Source organism: Loxodonta africana (genome assembly GCF_030014295.1).
Source record: "Loxodonta africana isolate mLoxAfr1 chromosome 14 unlocalized genomic scaffold, mLoxAfr1.hap2 SUPER_14_unloc_1, whole genome shotgun sequence".
NCBI lineage: Eukaryota > Metazoa > Chordata > Mammalia > Proboscidea > Elephantidae > Loxodonta > Loxodonta africana.
In genome coordinates this window covers 1636820-1653754 of record NW_026974832.1, presented here as the reverse complement: position 1 = coordinate 1653754, position 16935 = coordinate 1636820, and positions in this window count along the sequence as shown.

The window sequence follows — 16935 nt, the reverse complement described above, 5'->3', positions numbered from 1 at the left end:
AAGGAAATAGAATAGAACAGCATAGGTCAGGGTAGGTTAGCTTAGTGCAGGGTATGGTAGAGTAGCATAGGATGGAATAGAGAAAATAGAAAAGGAGACTAGAAAAGAGCAGACTAGATTAGGATAGGGTAGGGTGGGGGAGGGTTGTGTAGAATACAGTAGTGTAGAATGGAATAGAATGGTGTGGAATGGAGTCGAATGGATTCGAACAGAGATGAATAGAGTAGAAAAGAGTTGAAGAGAGCCGAATAACGCTGAATAGGACCAAATATGGCCGAAATGAGCCGAATCGAGTCGAGTCGACCAGATTCGGGATGAATGGAGCCTAGTGGAGCTGAAATGAGCCAAATAGAGACAAACTGAACCCAGCAAAATCGAGTCAAAACACACTTAATTGCATCCTATTGCATCGGATCTCGTCGAATTCCATCAAATCCCACCAAACCGCATCAAATCTCACGGAATCTCACCGAATCCCGTCGAATTGTCTCAAATCGGGTCGAATGGTGTCCAACTGAATGGAATTGAATTAAATTGAATAGATTAGAGTAGTGTAGGTTAGGCTGGGATTCAGTAGGGAAGGGCACAGAAGAATAGAATAGAGTAGAACAGAAGAGAATACCAAGAGTAGAATGGAGTAGAGTTGAGTAGAGTGGAATAGTCAGAGTCGGGTAGTGCAGAATATAGATGAATAGATCCAATTCAAGCCGAATCGATTCGAATGGAGAGGAAAGGGAACAAATCGTGATGAATCGAATTGATTAGAATAGATTAGAGTAGGGTAGGGTAGAACAGAATAGAATAGAGTAGAAAAGAGTAGAATGGTGTGGAATGGAGTTGAATGGAGCCAAATAGAGACAAATAAAGTAGAAAGGGCTGAGTAGAGCTGAACAGGGCTGAATAAGGTTCACTCGAGCCTAATTATGCTGAATTGAGCAGAATCGAGACGAATTGACCCAATTCAAGCCAAATAGAGCTAAATCGAGCCGATTCAAGCCTAATCACATGGAATCGCGTCGAAATGCGTTGAATCGAATAGATTAGTGTAGAGGAGGGTACGGCAGGAGAGGCTAGACTACAACACAACAGAACACAATAGAAAGAAGAGAATAGAATTAAGTAGAGTCGGGTCCAGTAGAATAGAGTCAAATCGAGTTGACGAGAGCTGAAAAGAGCCAAACAGAGCTGAATACAGCCGAATTGACCAAATTCAAGGTGAATCGAGATGAATCATGTCCAGTCGTTTGAAATGTGTCGAATCGAATCAAATGGATTAGTGTGGGGAAGGTAAGGTTAGGGTAGGGTAGAGAAGAATAGAATAGAGTAGAATAGAACAGAACAGAAAGAATCGAGTAGAGTCACATAGAGTCGAATACTGCCAAAAAGAGCCGAATAGAGTGGAAAAGAGCTGAATAGAACCGAATCGAGTTTAATGGAGGAGAAAGGAGATGAATCGAGCCGATATGACCCGAATCAGGTCGAATTCCGTTCAAGTGTGTCGAACAGCATAGAACAGATTACAGTAGGCTAAGTTAGGGTAGGGTAGGGTAGAATAGAGTGCAGTAGAACAGAAGAGAAGAGAAGAGAACACAACTGAAAGAATAGAATAGGGTCGAGACGAGCAGAGTATAGAAGAGTAGAGTAGAGTAGAGTCGAATATTGCCGAATAGAGCCAAAGACAGCCAAATAGAGCCCAAAAGAGCTAAATCGATAGAAACCAAGACAAATCACGCCGAATCCCGTGGAATCATGCTGTATCGCGTCGAATCCCGTCGAATTGCATTGAATCTGATCAGTTCCAATCCAATCCATTAGAATAGACTAGAGTAGGGTAGAGTCCAATACAATACAGTAGAGAATAGTTTAGGATGGAGTAGAATGGTGTAGCATGGAGTCGAGTGGAGTCGAAAAGAGATAATAGAGTTGAGTAGAGTCTAACAGAGCCGAATAGAGCCTATTCGAGCTGACTAGAGCCGAATGGAGCCGATTAGAGCTGAATCGAACCGATTTGAGCCGATTGGGGATGAATGGAGTGGAAAGGAGCCGATTTGAGCTGAATCGCATCGAGATGCGTGGAATCGAATCCAGTAGAATAGATTAGATTAGGGTAGGATGGAATAGAGTAGAATTGAACACAGTAGAAGAGAATGGAAAGAATACAATAGAATAGAGTAGAAAAGGGTAGAGCAGAGCAGAATAGTGTAGAGTAGAATAGAGTAGAGTAGAACAGAGTCGAATCAAGCTGAATGGAGATGAAACGAGACAAATCGCGTCGGATGGCGTCGAATCCCATCGAATCAATTACAGTAGGGTATAGTAGAATAGCGTAGAATGGAGTAGAATGGTGTGCAATGGAATCGAGTAGAGTAGAAAAGAGCTGAAGAGAGCCGAAGAGGGCCGAAGAGGGCCAAATCGAGCTGAATTGAGCGAAATCGAGCCGAATCCAGTGAATCGAGCCTAATGGAGCCGAATCGAGCCTAATCAAGCCGAATCGACACTATTCGAGACAAATGGAGCCGAATGGACATGAATCACACTGATTCGGCCCCTAGTCGCCTCAAAATTTGTCGAATTCAATGGAATAGACTAGAGTAGGGGAGGTTCGGGTAGGCTAGGGTAGGGTAGAATGGAGTAGAATAGAATAAAACAGGACAGAACACAACAAAATAGAACAGAACAACACAGAACGAATACAGAAACGAGGAGGCTAGAGTAGAGTAGAGGGGAATAGAGTAGAGTAGAGTAGATTCGAACAGAGCCAAATCGAGCCGAATCGCGTCAAAATGGGTTGAATCAAATCCAATCAAATGGATTACACTACCTTAGAGTTGGGTAGCGTAGGGTAGGGTAGAATAGAGTAGACTAGTACAGAACACAGTAGAAACAATACAATAGAATAGAGAAGATTAGACTACAGTAGAATAGAGCTGAATAGAGCCAAATGCAGACGAAACGAGAGGAATCGTGTAGAAGCAATTAGAGTGGTGCTGGGTAGGGTAGAGCAGAATAGAGTAGAATAGTGTAGAATAGTGTGGAATGAATAGAATGGAGTAGAATGGAGTCAAATAGAAACGAATAGAGTAGAAAAGAGTCGAATAGAGCAGAATAGGGCCGAAGAACGCCAAATCGAGCAGATTCGAAGCGATTCAAGCCAAAACAAGCTGAATGGAGCCTAACTGAGCCGAATAGAGCCAAATCGAGCCGAATCGAGCCGACTCAAGCTTCATCGCCTCGAATCGCGTTCAATGCGTCAAATCCAATCGAGACGTATAGATTAGAGAAGGGGAGGGGAGGGCAGGGGAGGGTAGAATAGAACAGAGTAGAGTGGAATAGAAGAGATTAGAACAGAATAGAAGGAATAGAATCGAGTAGAATAGAGTGGAAAAGAGTAGAGTCGAATACAGTCGAATAGAGCCGACTAAGCTGAATAGAGACGAATGGAGCTGAATACAGCCGAAAAGAGCTGTATACTGCCGAATCACACCTAATCGAGCGGAATCAAGCAGAATCGCACTGACTGTCACCGAACAGCGTCGAATCGAATCAGGTCGAATCGAGTCGAGCCACATCGTTTTGAATCAAACAAGGTCAAATCGCTTCATATCGTGTCGAATCCCACGGAATCACGTCGAATAACTTCGAATCGTGTGAAACCTCAGAGAATCCTACTGAATCACGTCGAGTCGCATGGAATCTCATCAAATCCCTTCGGATCTTGCCGAATCCAGTCAAGTCATATCAAATCGCTTTGCACGGAATCGAATTGAATCCAATAGATTAAAGTAGGCTAGGTTCGGGTGGGGTGCCGTAGGGTCGGGTAGGGTAGAATAGAATAGAGTACAACAGAGTAGGAGAGAACAGAACAGAACAGAAAGAATACAACAGAACAGAATAGAGTCAAAGAGAGAGAACATAGCCGAATTGAGCCGAGTGGAGACAAAACGAGACGAATCACGTCCGGTTGCTTCGAATCGCGTCAAATCAAATCGAATCGATTAGAAGAGATGAGGGTAGGGAAGGGTAGAATAGAATAGAGGAAAATAGTGAAGAATGGTGTGGAATGGAATAGAATGGAATTGAACGGAGTCCAATAAAGACGGATAGATATGAATAGAGTACAAAAGAGTCTAATAGAGCAGAATAGGGCCGGATAGGGCCAAATAAGGCCTAATTGAGCAGAATCCAGCAGAATCGATGGAATTCGAGCCTAATCGAGCCGAATGGAGTGAAATGGAGTCAAGTCGAGCCGAATAGAGCCGATGCGAACTGAATCGAGCTGATTCAAGCCTAATCGCGTCAAATCGCGTGGAAATACGTCACATCGAATCTAATCAAATAGATTAGGGGAGGGGCGGGTGGGTAGAATAGAACAGAATAGTACAGAATAGAAAGAATAGAATATAGTACAGTAGGGTAGAGTAGAGAGAGTAAAGCAGAGAAGAGTAGAGCAGAGTAGAATTGAGTCAAATAGAGTCAAATAGTGCAGGATATAGCTGAAGAGAGACAATTCTGGCCGAATCGAGTCACATGGAAACAAAACGAGATGAATCACACCGAATTGCTTCGAATCGCATCCAATCGAATAGATTAGAGTAACGTAGGGTAGAGTAGAACAGAATAGAGTAGAATAGCGTAGAATGGAGAAGAGTGGAGTCAAATGGAGTCGAACGGAGACAAATAGAGTAGAAAAGAGTCGAATCGAGCCAAATAGGGCCGAATAAGGCTGAACCGAGTGGAAACGAGCTGAATTGAAGCGATTCGAGCCAAATCGAGCTGAATCGAGCCGACTCAAGCATGATGGTGTCCAGTCGCATCGAAATGCTTTGAATCGAATCAAATGGAAGAGATTAGAATAGGTTAGGGTAGGGTAGTTTATGATAGGAAGACTAGGGTAGATGCAAGTAGAACACATTAGAGTAGACAAGAGAAGGCTAGAGTAGAAGCCTAGACTAGTAAGCTGGACTAGTCAGCTAGACTAGTGGCATAGAGCAGTAGCCTAGACAACTAGTCTTGAATGGTACCCTAAGTCAGTAATCTGAACGAGTACCCTTGCCTTAACTAGTAGTCCTAACAAGTACCCTTGCCTTAAGCAGTAGTCTTCACTAGTACCCTTGCCTTCACTAGTAGTATGTCCTTAACAAGTAGCCTGAACGGGTACCCTTGCCTTAACCAGTACCCTCAACAAGTACCCATGCCTTAACTAGTAGCCTGGCCTTAACTAGTACCCTGGCCTTAACTAGTAGCCTGAACTAGTACACTTGCCTTAAGGAGTACCCTTGCCCGAACTACTCCCCTTAATTAGGACCCTTATTGAGTAACCCTAAGTAGTAGAGTATGGTACGGTGGGGTAGCATAGGGTAGGGAAGCATACGGTGGAACAGAGAAAATAGAAGGAAATAGAATAGAACAGCATAGGTCAGGGTAGGTTAGCTTAGTGCAGGGTATGGTAGAGTAGCATAGGATGGAATAGAGAAAATAGAAAAGGAGACTAGAAAAGAGCAGACTAGATTAGGATAGGGTAGGGTGGGGGAGGGTTGTGTAGAATACAGTAGTGTAGAATGGAATAGAATGGTGTGGAATGGAGTCGAATGGATTCGAACAGAGATGAATAGAGTAGAAAAGAGTTGAAGAGAGCCGAATAACGCTGAATAGGACCAAATATGGCCGAAATGAGCCGAATCGAGTCGAGTCGACCAGATTCGGGATGAATGGAGCCTAGTGGAGCTGAAATGAGCCAAATAGAGACAAACTGAACCCAGCAAAATCGAGCCAAAACACACTTAATTGCATCCTATTGCATCGGATCTCGTCGAATTCCATCAAATCCCACCAAACCGCATCAAATCTCGCGGAATCTCACCGAATCCCGTCGAATTGTCTCAAATCGGGTCGAATGGTGTCCAACTGAATGGAATTGAATTAAATTGAATAGATTAGAGTAGTGTAGGTTAGGCTGGGATTCAGTAGGGAAGGGCACAGAAGAATAGAATAGAGTAGAACAGAAGAGAATACCAAGAGTAGAATGGAGTAGAGTTGAGTAGAGTGGAATAGTCAGAGTCGGGTAGTGCAGAATATAGATGAATAGATCCAATTCAAGCCGAATCGATTCGAATGGAGAGGAAAGGGAACAAATCGTGATGAATCGAATTGATTAGAATAGATTAGAGTAGGGTAGGGTAGAACAGAATAGAATAGAGTAGAAAAGAGTAGAATGGTGTGGAATGGAGTTGAATGGAGCCAAATAGAGACAAATAAAGTAGAAAGGGCTGAGTAGAGCTGAACAGGGCTGAATAAGGTTCACTCGAGCCTAATTATGCTGAATTGAGCAGAATCGAGACGAATTGACCCAATTCAAGCCAAATAGAGCTAAATCGAGCCGATTCAAGCCTAATCACATGGAATCGCGTCGAAATGCGTTGAATCGAATAGATTAGTGTAGAGGAGGGTACGGCAGGAGAGGCTAGACTACAACACAACAGAACACAATAGAAAGAAGAGAATAGAATTAAGTAGAGTCGGGTCCAGTAGAATAGAGTCAAATCGAGTTGACGAGAGCTGAAAAGAGCCAAACAGAGCTGAATACAGCCGAATTGACCAAATTCAAGGTGAATCGAGATGAATCATGTCCAGTCGTTTGAAATGTGTCGAATCGAATCAAATGGATTAGTGTGGGGAAGGTAAGGTTAGGGTAGGGTAGAGAAGAATAGAATAGAGTAGAATAGAACAGAACAGAAAGAATCGAGTAGACTAGAGTCACATAGAGTCGAATACTGCCAAAAAGAGCCGAATAGAGTGGAAAAGAGCTGAATAGAACCGAATCGAGTTTAATGGAGGAGAAAGGAGATGAATCGAGCCGATATGACCCGAATCAGGTCGAATTCCGTTCAAGTGTGTCGAATAGCATAGAACAGATTACAGTAGGCTAAGTTAGGGTAGGGTAGGGTAGAATAGAGTGCAGTAGAACAGAAGAGAAGAGAAGAGAACACAACTGAAAGAATAGAATAGGGTCGAGACGAGCAGAGTATAGAAGAGTAGAGTAGAGTAGAGTCGAATATTGCCGAATAGAGCCAAAGACAGCCAAATAGAGCCCAAAAGAGCTAAATCGATAGAAACCAAGACAAATCACGCCGAATCCCGTGGAATCATGCTGTATCGCGTCGAATCCCGTCGAATTGCATTGAATCTGATCAGTTCCAATCCAATCCATTAGAATAGACTAGAGTAGGGTAGAGTCCAATACAATACAGTAGAGAATAGTTTAGGATGGAGTAGAATGGTGTAGCATGGAGTCGAGTGGAGTCGAAAAGAGATAATAGAGTTGAGTAGAGTCTAACAGAGCCGAATAGAGCCTATTCGAGCTGACTAGAGCCGAATGGAGCCGATTAGAGCTGAATCGAACCGATTTGAGCCGATTGGGGATGAATGGAGTGGAAAGGAGCCGATTTGAGCTGAATCGCATCGAGATGCGTGGAATCGAATCCAGTAGAATAGATTAGATTAGGGTAGGATGGAATAGAGTAGAATTGAACACAGTAGAAGAGAATGGAAAGAATACAATAGAATAGAGTAGAAAAGGGTAGAGCAGAGCAGAATAGTGTAGAGTAGAATAGAGTAGAGTAGAACAGAGTCGAATCAAGCTGAATGGAGATGAAACGAGACAAATCGCGTCGGATGGCGTCGAATCCCATCGAATCAATTACAGTAGGGTATAGTAGAATAGCGTAGAATGGAGTAGAATGGTGTGCAATGGAATCGAGTAGAGTAGAAAAGAGCTGAAGAGAGCCGAAGAGGGCCGAAGAGGGCCAAATCGAGCTGAATTGAGCGAAATCGAGCCGAATCCAGTGAATCGAGCCTAATGGAGCCGAATCGAGCCTAATCAAGCCGAATCGACACTATTCGAGACAAATGGAGCCGAATGGACATGAATCACACTGATTCGGCCCCTAGTCGCCTCAAAATTTGTCGAATTCAATGGAATAGACTAGAGTAGGGGAGGTTCGGGTAGGCTAGGGTAGGGTAGAATGGAGTAGAATAGAATAAAACAGGACAGAACACAACAAAATAGAACAGAACAACACAGAACGAATACAGAAACGAGGAGGCTAGAGTAGAGTAGAGGGGAATAGAGTAGAGTAGAGTAGATTCGAACAGAGCCAAATCGAGCCGAATCGCGTCGAAATGGGTTGAATCAAATCCAATCAAATGGATTACACTACCTTAGAGTTGGGTAGCGTAGGGTAGGGTAGAATAGAGTAGACTAGTACAGAACACAGTAGAAACAATACAATAGAATAGAGAAGATTAGACTACAGTAGAATAGAGCTGAATAGAGCCAAATGCAGACGAAACGAGAGGAATCGTGTAGAAGCAATTAGAGTGGTGCTGGGTAGGGTAGAGCAGAATAGAGTAGAATAGTGTAGAATAGTGTGGAATGAATAGAATGGAGTAGAATGGAGTCAAATAGAAACGAATAGAGTAGAAAAGAGTCGAATAGAGCAGAATAGGGCCGAAGAACGCCAAATCGAGCAGATTCGAAGCGATTCAAGCCAAAACAAGCTGAATGGAGCCTAACTGAGCCGAATAGAGCCAAATCGAGCCGAATCGAGCCGACTCAAGCTTCATCGCCTCGAATCGCGTTCAATGCGTCAAATCCAATCGAGACGTATAGATTAGAGAAGGGGAGGGGAGGGCAGGGGAGGGTAGAATAGAACAGAGTAGAGTGGAATAGAAGAGATTAGAACAGAATAGAAGGAATAGAATCGAGTAGAATAGAGTGGAAAAGAGTAGAGTCGAATACAGTCGAATAGAGCCGACTAAGCTGAATAGAGACGAATGGAGCTGAATACAGCCGAAAAGAGCTGTATACTGCCGAATCACACCTAATCGAGCGGAATCAAGCAGAATCGCACTGACTGTCACCGAACAGCGTCGAATCGAATCAGGTCGAATCGAGTCGAGCCACATCGTTTTGAATCAAACAAGGTCAAATCGCTTCATATCGTGTCGAATCCCATGGAATCACGTCGAATAACTTCGAATCGTGTGAAACCTCAGAGAATCCTACTGAATCACGTCGAGTCGCATGGAATCTCATCAAATCCCTTCGGATCTTGCCGAATCCAGTCAAGTCATATCAAATCGCTTTGCACGGAATCGAATTGAATCCAATAGATTAAAGTAGGCTAGGTTCGGGTGGGGTGCCGTAGGGTCGGGTAGGGTAGAATAGAATAGAGTACAACAGAGTAGGAGAGAACAGAACAGAACAGAAAGAATACAACAGAACAGAATAGAGTCAAAGAGAGAGAACATAGCCGAATTGAGCCGAGTGGAGACAAAACGAGACGAATCACGTCCGGTTGCTTCGAATCGCGTCAAATCAAATCGAATCGATTAGAAGAGATGAGGGTAGGGAAGGGTAGAATAGAATAGAGGAAAATAGTGAAGAATGGTGTGGAATGGAATAGAATGGAATTGAACGGAGTCCAATAAAGACGGATAGATATGAATAGAGTACAAAAGAGTCTAATAGAGCAGAATAGGGCCGGATAGGGCCAAATAAGGCCTAATTGAGCAGAATCCAGCAGAATCGATGGAATTCGAGCCTAATCGAGCCGAATGGAGTGAAATGGAGTCAAGTCGAGCCGAATAGAGCCGATGCGAACTGAATCGAGCTGATTCAAGCCTAATCGCGTCAAATCGCGTGGAAATACGTCACATCGAATCTAATCAAATAGATTAGGGGAGGGGCGGGTGGGTAGAATAGAACAGAATAGTACAGAATAGAAAGAATAGAATATAGTACAGTAGGGTAGAGTAGAGAGAGTAAAGCAGAGAAGAGTAGAGCAGAGTAGAATTGAGTCAAATAGAGTCAAATAGTGCAGGATATAGCTGAAGAGAGACAATTCTGGCCGAATCGAGTCACATGGAAACAAAACGAGATGAATCACACCGAATTGCTTCGAATCGCATCCAATCGAATAGATTAGAGTAACGTAGGGTAGAGTAGAACAGAATAGAGTAGAATAGCGTAGAATGGAGAAGAGTGGAGTCAAATGGAGTCGAACGGAGACAAATAGAGTAGAAAAGAGTCGAATCGAGCCAAATAGGGCCGAATAAGGCTGAACCGAGTGGAAACGAGCTGAATTGAAGCGATTCGAGCCAAATCGAGCTGAATCGAGCCGACTCAAGCATGATGGTGTCCAGTCGCATCGAAATGCTTTGAATCGAATCAAATGGAAGAGATTAGAATAGGTTAGGGTAGGGTAGTTTATGATAGGAAGACTAGGGTAGATGCAAGTAGAACACATTAGAGTAGACAAGAGAAGGCTAGAGTAGAAGCCTAGACTAGTAAGCTGGACTAGTCAGCTAGACTAGTGGCATAGAGCAGTAGCCTAGACAACTAGTCTTGAATGGTACCCTAAGTCAGTAATCTGAACGAGTACCCTTGCCTTAACTAGTAGTCCTAACAAGTACCCTTGCCTTAAGCAGTAGTCTTCACTAGTACCCTTGCCTTCACTAGTAGTATGTCCTTAACAAGTAGCCTGAACGGGTACCCTTGCCTTAACCAGTACCCTCAACAAGTACCCATGCCTTAACTAGTAGCCTGGCCTTAACTAGTAGCCTGGCCTTAACTAGTAGCCTGAACTAGTACACTTGCCTTAAGGAGTACCCTTGCCCGAACTACTCCCCTTAATTAGGACCCTTATTGAGTAACCCTAAGTAGTAGAGTATGGTACGGTGGGGTAGCATAGGGTAGGGAAGCATACGGTGGAACAGAGAAAATAGAAGGAAATAGAATAGAACAGCATAGGTCAGGGTAGGTTAGCTTAGTGCAGGGTATGGTAGAGTAGCATAGGATGGAATAGAGAAAATAGAAAAGGAGACTAGAAAAGAGCAGACTAGATTAGGATAGGGTAGGGTGGGGGAGGGTTGTGTAGAATACAGTAGTGTAGAATGGAATAGAATGGTGTGGAATGGAGTCGAATGGATTCGAACAGAGATGAATAGAGTAGAAAAGAGTTGAAGAGAGCCGAATAACGCTGAATAGGACCAAATATGGCCGAAATGAGCCGAATCGAGTCGAGTCGACCAGATTCGGGATGAATGGAGCCTAGTGGAGCTGAAATGAGCCAAATAGAGACAAACTGAACCCAGCAAAATCGAGTCAAAACACACTTAATTGCATCCTATTGCATCGGATCTCGTCGAATTCCATCAAATCCCACCAAACCGCATCAAATCTCGCGGAATCTCACCGAATCCCGTCGAATTGTCTCAAATCGGGTCGAATGGTGTCCAACTGAATGGAATTGAATTAAATTGAATAGATTAGAGTAGTGTAGGTTAGGCTGGGATTCAGTAGGGAAGGGCACAGAAGAATAGAATAGAGTAGAACAGAAGAGAATACCAAGAGTAGAATGGAGTAGAGTTGAGTAGAGTGGAATAGTCAGAGTCGGGTAGTGCAGAATATAGATGAATAGATCCAATTCAAGCCGAATCGATTCGAATGGAGAGGAAAGGGAACAAATCGTGATGAATCGAATTGATTAGAATAGATTAGAGTAGGGTAGGGTAGAACAGAATAGAATAGAGTAGAAAAGAGTAGAATGGTGTGGAATGGAGTTGAATGGAGCCAAATAGAGACAAATAAAGTAGAAAGGGCTGAGTAGAGCTGAACAGGGCTGAATAAGGTTCACTCGAGCCTAATTATGCTGAATTGAGCAGAATCGAGACGAATTGACCCAATTCAAGCCAAATAGAGCTAAATCGAGCCGATTCAAGCCTAATCACATGGAATCGCGTCGAAATGCGTTGAATCGAATAGATTAGTGTAGAGGAGGGTACGGCAGGAGAGGCTAGACTACAACACAACAGAACACAATAGAAAGAAGAGAATAGAATTAAGTAGAGTCGGGTCCAGTAGAATAGAGTCAAATCGAGTTGACGAGAGCTGAAAAGAGCCAAACAGAGCTGAATACAGCCGAATTGACCAAATTCAAGGTGAATCGAGATGAATCAAGTCCAGTCGTTTGAAATGTGTCGAATCGAATCAAATGGATTAGTGTGGGGAAGGTAAGGTTAGGGTAGGGTAGAGAAGAATAGAATAGAGTAGAATAGAACAGAACAAAAAGAATCGAGTAGAGTCACATAGAGTCGAATACTGCCAAAAAGAGCCGAATAGAGTGGAAAAGAGCTGAATAGAACCGAATCGAGTTTAATGGAGGAGAAAGGAGATGAATCGAGCCGATATGACCCGAATCAGGTCGAATTCCGTTCAAGTGTGTCGAATAGCATAGAACAGATTACAGTAGGCTAAGTTAGGGTAGGGTAGGGTAGAATAGAGTGCAGTAGAACAGAAGAGAAGAGAAGAGAACACAACTGAAAGAATAGAATAGGGTCGAGACGAGCAGAGTATAGAAGAGTAGAGTAGAGTAGAGTCGAATATTGCCGAATAGAGCCAAAGACAGCCAAATAGAGCCCAAAAGAGCTAAATCGATAGAAACCAAGACAAATCACGCCGAATCCCGTGGAATCATGCTGTATCGCGTCGAATCCCGTCGAATTGCATTGAATCTGATCAGTTCCAATCCAATCCATTAGAATAGACTAGAGTAGGGTAGAGTCCAATACAATACAGTAGAGAATAGTTTAGGATGGAGTAGAATGGTGTAGCATGGAGTCGAGTGGAGTCGAAAAGAGATAATAGAGTTGAGTAGAGTCTAACAGAGCCGAATAGAGCCTATTCGAGCTGACTAGAGCCGAATGGAGCCGATTAGAGCTGAATCGAACCGATTTGAGCCGATTGGGGATGAATGGAGTGGAAAGGAGCCGATTTGAGCTGAATCGCATCGAGATGCGTGGAATCGAATCCAGTAGAATAGATTAGATTAGGGTAGGATGGAATAGAGTAGAATTGAACACAGTAGAAGAGAATGGAAAGAATACAATAGAATAGAGTAGAAAAGGGTAGAGCAGAGCAGAATAGTGTAGAGTAGAATAGAGTAGAGTAGAACAGAGTCGAATCAAGCTGAATGGAGATGAAACGAGACAAATCGCGTCGGATGGCGTCGAATCCCATCGAATCAATTACAGTAGGGTATAGTAGAATAGCGTAGAATGGAGTAGAATGGTGTGCAATGGAATCGAGTAGAGTAGAAAAGAGCTGAAGAGAGCCGAAGAGGGCCGAAGAGGGCCAAATCGAGCTGAATTGAGCGAAATCGAGCCGAATCCAGTGAATCGAGCCTAATGGAGCCGAATCGAGCCTAATCAAGCCGAATCGACACTATTCGAGACAAATGGAGCCGAATGGACATGAATCACACTGATTCGGCCCCTAGTCGCCTCAAAATTTGTCGAATTCAATGGAATAGACTAGAGTAGGGGAGGTTCGGGTAGGCTAGGGTAGGGTAGAATGGAGTAGAATAGAATAAAACAGGACAGAACACAACAAAATAGAACAGAACAACACAGAACGAATACAGAAACGAGGAGGCTAGAGTAGAGTAGAGGGGAATAGAGTAGAGTAGAGTAGATTCGAACAGAGCCAAATCGAGCCGAATCGCGTCAAAATGGGTTGAATCAAATCCAATCAAATGGATTACACTACCTTAGAGTTGGGTAGCGTAGGGTAGGGTAGAATAGAGTAGACTAGTACAGAACACAGTAGAAACAATACAATAGAATAGAGAAGATTAGACTACAGTAGAATAGAGCTGAATAGAGCCAAATGCAGACGAAACGAGAGGAATCGTGTAGAAGCAATTAGAGTGGTGCTGGGTAGGGTAGAGCAGAATAGAGTAGAATAGTGTAGAATAGTGTGGAATGAATAGAATGGAGTAGAATGGAGTCAAATAGAAACGAATAGAGTAGAAAAGAGTCGAATAGAGCAGAATAGGGCCGAAGAACGCCAAATCGAGCAGATTCGAAGCGATTCAAGCCAAAACAAGCTGAATGGAGCCTAACTGAGCCGAATAGAGCCAAATCGAGCCGAATCGAGCCGACTCAAGCTTCATCGCCTCGAATCGCGTTCAATGCGTCAAATCCAATCGAGACGTATAGATTAGAGAAGGGGAGGGGAGGGCAGGGGAGGGTAGAATAGAACAGAGTAGAGTGGAATAGAAGAGATTAGAACAGAATAGAAGGAATAGAATCGAGTAGAATAGAGTGGAAAAGAGTAGAGTCGAATACAGTCGAATAGAGCCGACTAAGCTGAATAGAGACGAATGGAGCTGAATACAGCCGAAAAGAGCTGTATACTGCCGAATCACACCTAATCGAGCGGAATCAAGCAGAATCGCACTGACTGTCACCGAACAGCGTCGAATCGAATCAGGTCGAATCGAGTCGAGCCACATCGTTTTGAATCAAACAAGGTCAAATCGCTTCATATCGTGTCGAATCCCACGGAATCACGTCGAATAACTTCGAATCGTGTGAAACCTCAGAGAATCCTACTGAATCACGTCGAGTCGCATGGAATCTCATCAAATCCCTTCGGATCTTGCCGAATCCAGTCAAGTCATATCAAATCGCTTTGCACGGAATCGAATTGAATCCAATAGATTAAAGTAGGCTAGGTTCGGGTGGGGTGCCGTAGGGTCGGGTAGGGTAGAATAGAATAGAGTACAACAGAGTAGGAGAGAACAGAACAGAACAGAAAGAATACAACAGAACAGAATAGAGTCAAAGAGAGAGAACATAGCCGAATTGAGCCGAGTGGAGACAAAACGAGACGAATCACGTCCGGTTGCTTCGAATCGCGTCAAATCAAATCGAATCGATTAGAAGAGATGAGGGTAGGGAAGGGTAGAATAGAATAGAGGAAAATAGTGAAGAATGGTGTGGAATGGAATAGAATGGAATTGAACGGAGTCCAATAAAGACGGATAGATATGAATAGAGTACAAAAGAGTCTAATAGAGCAGAATAGGGCCGGATAGGGCCAAATAAGGCCTAATTGAGCAGAATCCAGCAGAATCGATGGAATTCGAGCCTAATCGAGCCAAATGGAGTGAAATGGAGTCAAGTCGAGCCGAATAGAGCCGATGCGAACTGAATCGAGCTGATTCAAGCCTAATCGCGTCAAATCGCGTGGAAATACGTCACATCGAATCTAATCAAATAGATTAGGGGAGGGGCGGGTGGGTAGAATAGAACAGAATAGTACAGAATAGAAAGAATAGAATATAGTACAGTAGGGTAGAGTAGAGAGAGTAAAGCAGAGAAGAGTAGAGCAGAGTAGAATTGAGTCAAATAGAGTCAAATAGTGCAGGATATAGCTGAAGAGAGCCAATTCTGGCCGAATCGAGTCACATGGAAACAAAACGAGATGAATCACACCGAATTGCTTCGAATCGCATCCAATCGAATAGATTAGAGTAACGTAGGGTAGAGTAGAACAGAATAGAGTAGAATAGCGTAGAATGGAGAAGAGTGGAGTCAAATGGAGTCGAACAGAGACAAATAGAGTAGAAAAGAGTCCACTCGAGCCAAATAGGGCCGAATAAGGCTGAACCGAGTGGAAACGAGCTGAATTGAAGCGATTCGAGCCAAATCGAGCTGAATCGAGCCGACTCAAGCATGATGGTGTCCAGTCGCATCGAAATGCTTTGAATCGAACCAAATGGAAGAGATTAGAACAGGTTAGGGTAGTTTATGATAGGAAGACTAGGGTAGATGCAAGTAGACTACATTAGAGTAGACAAGAGAAGGCTAGAGTAGAAGCCTAGACTAGTAAGCTGGACTAGTCAGCTAGACTAGTGGCATAGAGCAGTAGCCTAGACAACTAGTCTTGAATAGTACCCTAAGTCAGTAATCTGAACGAGTACCCTTGCCTTAACTAGTAGTCCTAACAAGTACCCTTGCCTTAAGCAGTAGTCTTCACTAGTACCCTTGCCTTCACTAGTAGTATGTCCTTAACAAGTAGCCTGAACGGGTAGCCTTGCCTTAACCAGTACCCTCAACAAGTACCCATGCCTTAACTAGTAGCCTGGCCTTAACTAGTACCCTGGCCTTAACTAGTAGCCTGAACTAGTACACTTGCCTTAAGGAGTACCCTTGCCCGAACTACTCCCCTTAATTAGGACCCTTATTGAGTAACCCTAAGTAGTAGAGTATGGTACGGTGGGGTAGCATAGGGTAGGGAAGCATACGGTGGAACAGAGAAAATAGAAGGAAATAGAATAGAACAGCATAGGTCAGGGTAGGTTAGCTTAGTGCAGGGTATGGTAGAGTAGCATAGGATGGAATAGAGAAAATAGAAAAGGAGACTAGAAAAGAGCAGACTAGATTAGGATAGGGTAGGGTGGGGGAGGGTTGTGTAGAATACAGTAGTGTAGAATGGAATAGAATGGTGTGGAATGGAGTCGAATGGATTCGAACAGAGATGAATAGAGTAGAAAAGAGTTGAAGAGAGCCGAATAACGCTGAATAGGACCAAATATGGCCGAAATGAGCCGAATCGAGTCGAGTCGACCAGATTCGGGATGAATGGAGCCTAGTGGAGCTGAAATGAGCCAAATAGAGACAAACTGAACCCAGCAAAATCGAGTCAAAACACACTTAATTGCATCCTATTGCATCGGATCTCGTCGAATTCCATCAAATCCCACCAAACCGCATCAAATCTCGCGGAATCTCACCGAATCCCGTCGAATTGTCTCAAATCGGGTCGAATGGTGTCCAACTGAATGGAATTGAATTAAATTGAATAGATTAGAGTAGTGTAGGTTAGGCTGGGATTCAGTAGGGAAGGGCACAGAAGAATAGAATAGAGTAGAACAGAAGAGAATACCAAGAGTAGAATGGAGTAGAGTTGAGTAGAGTGGAATAGTCAGAGTCGGGTAGTGCAGAATATAGATGAATAGATCCAATTCAAGCCGAATCGATTCGAATGGAGAGGAAAGGGAACAAATCGTGATGAATCGAATTGATTAG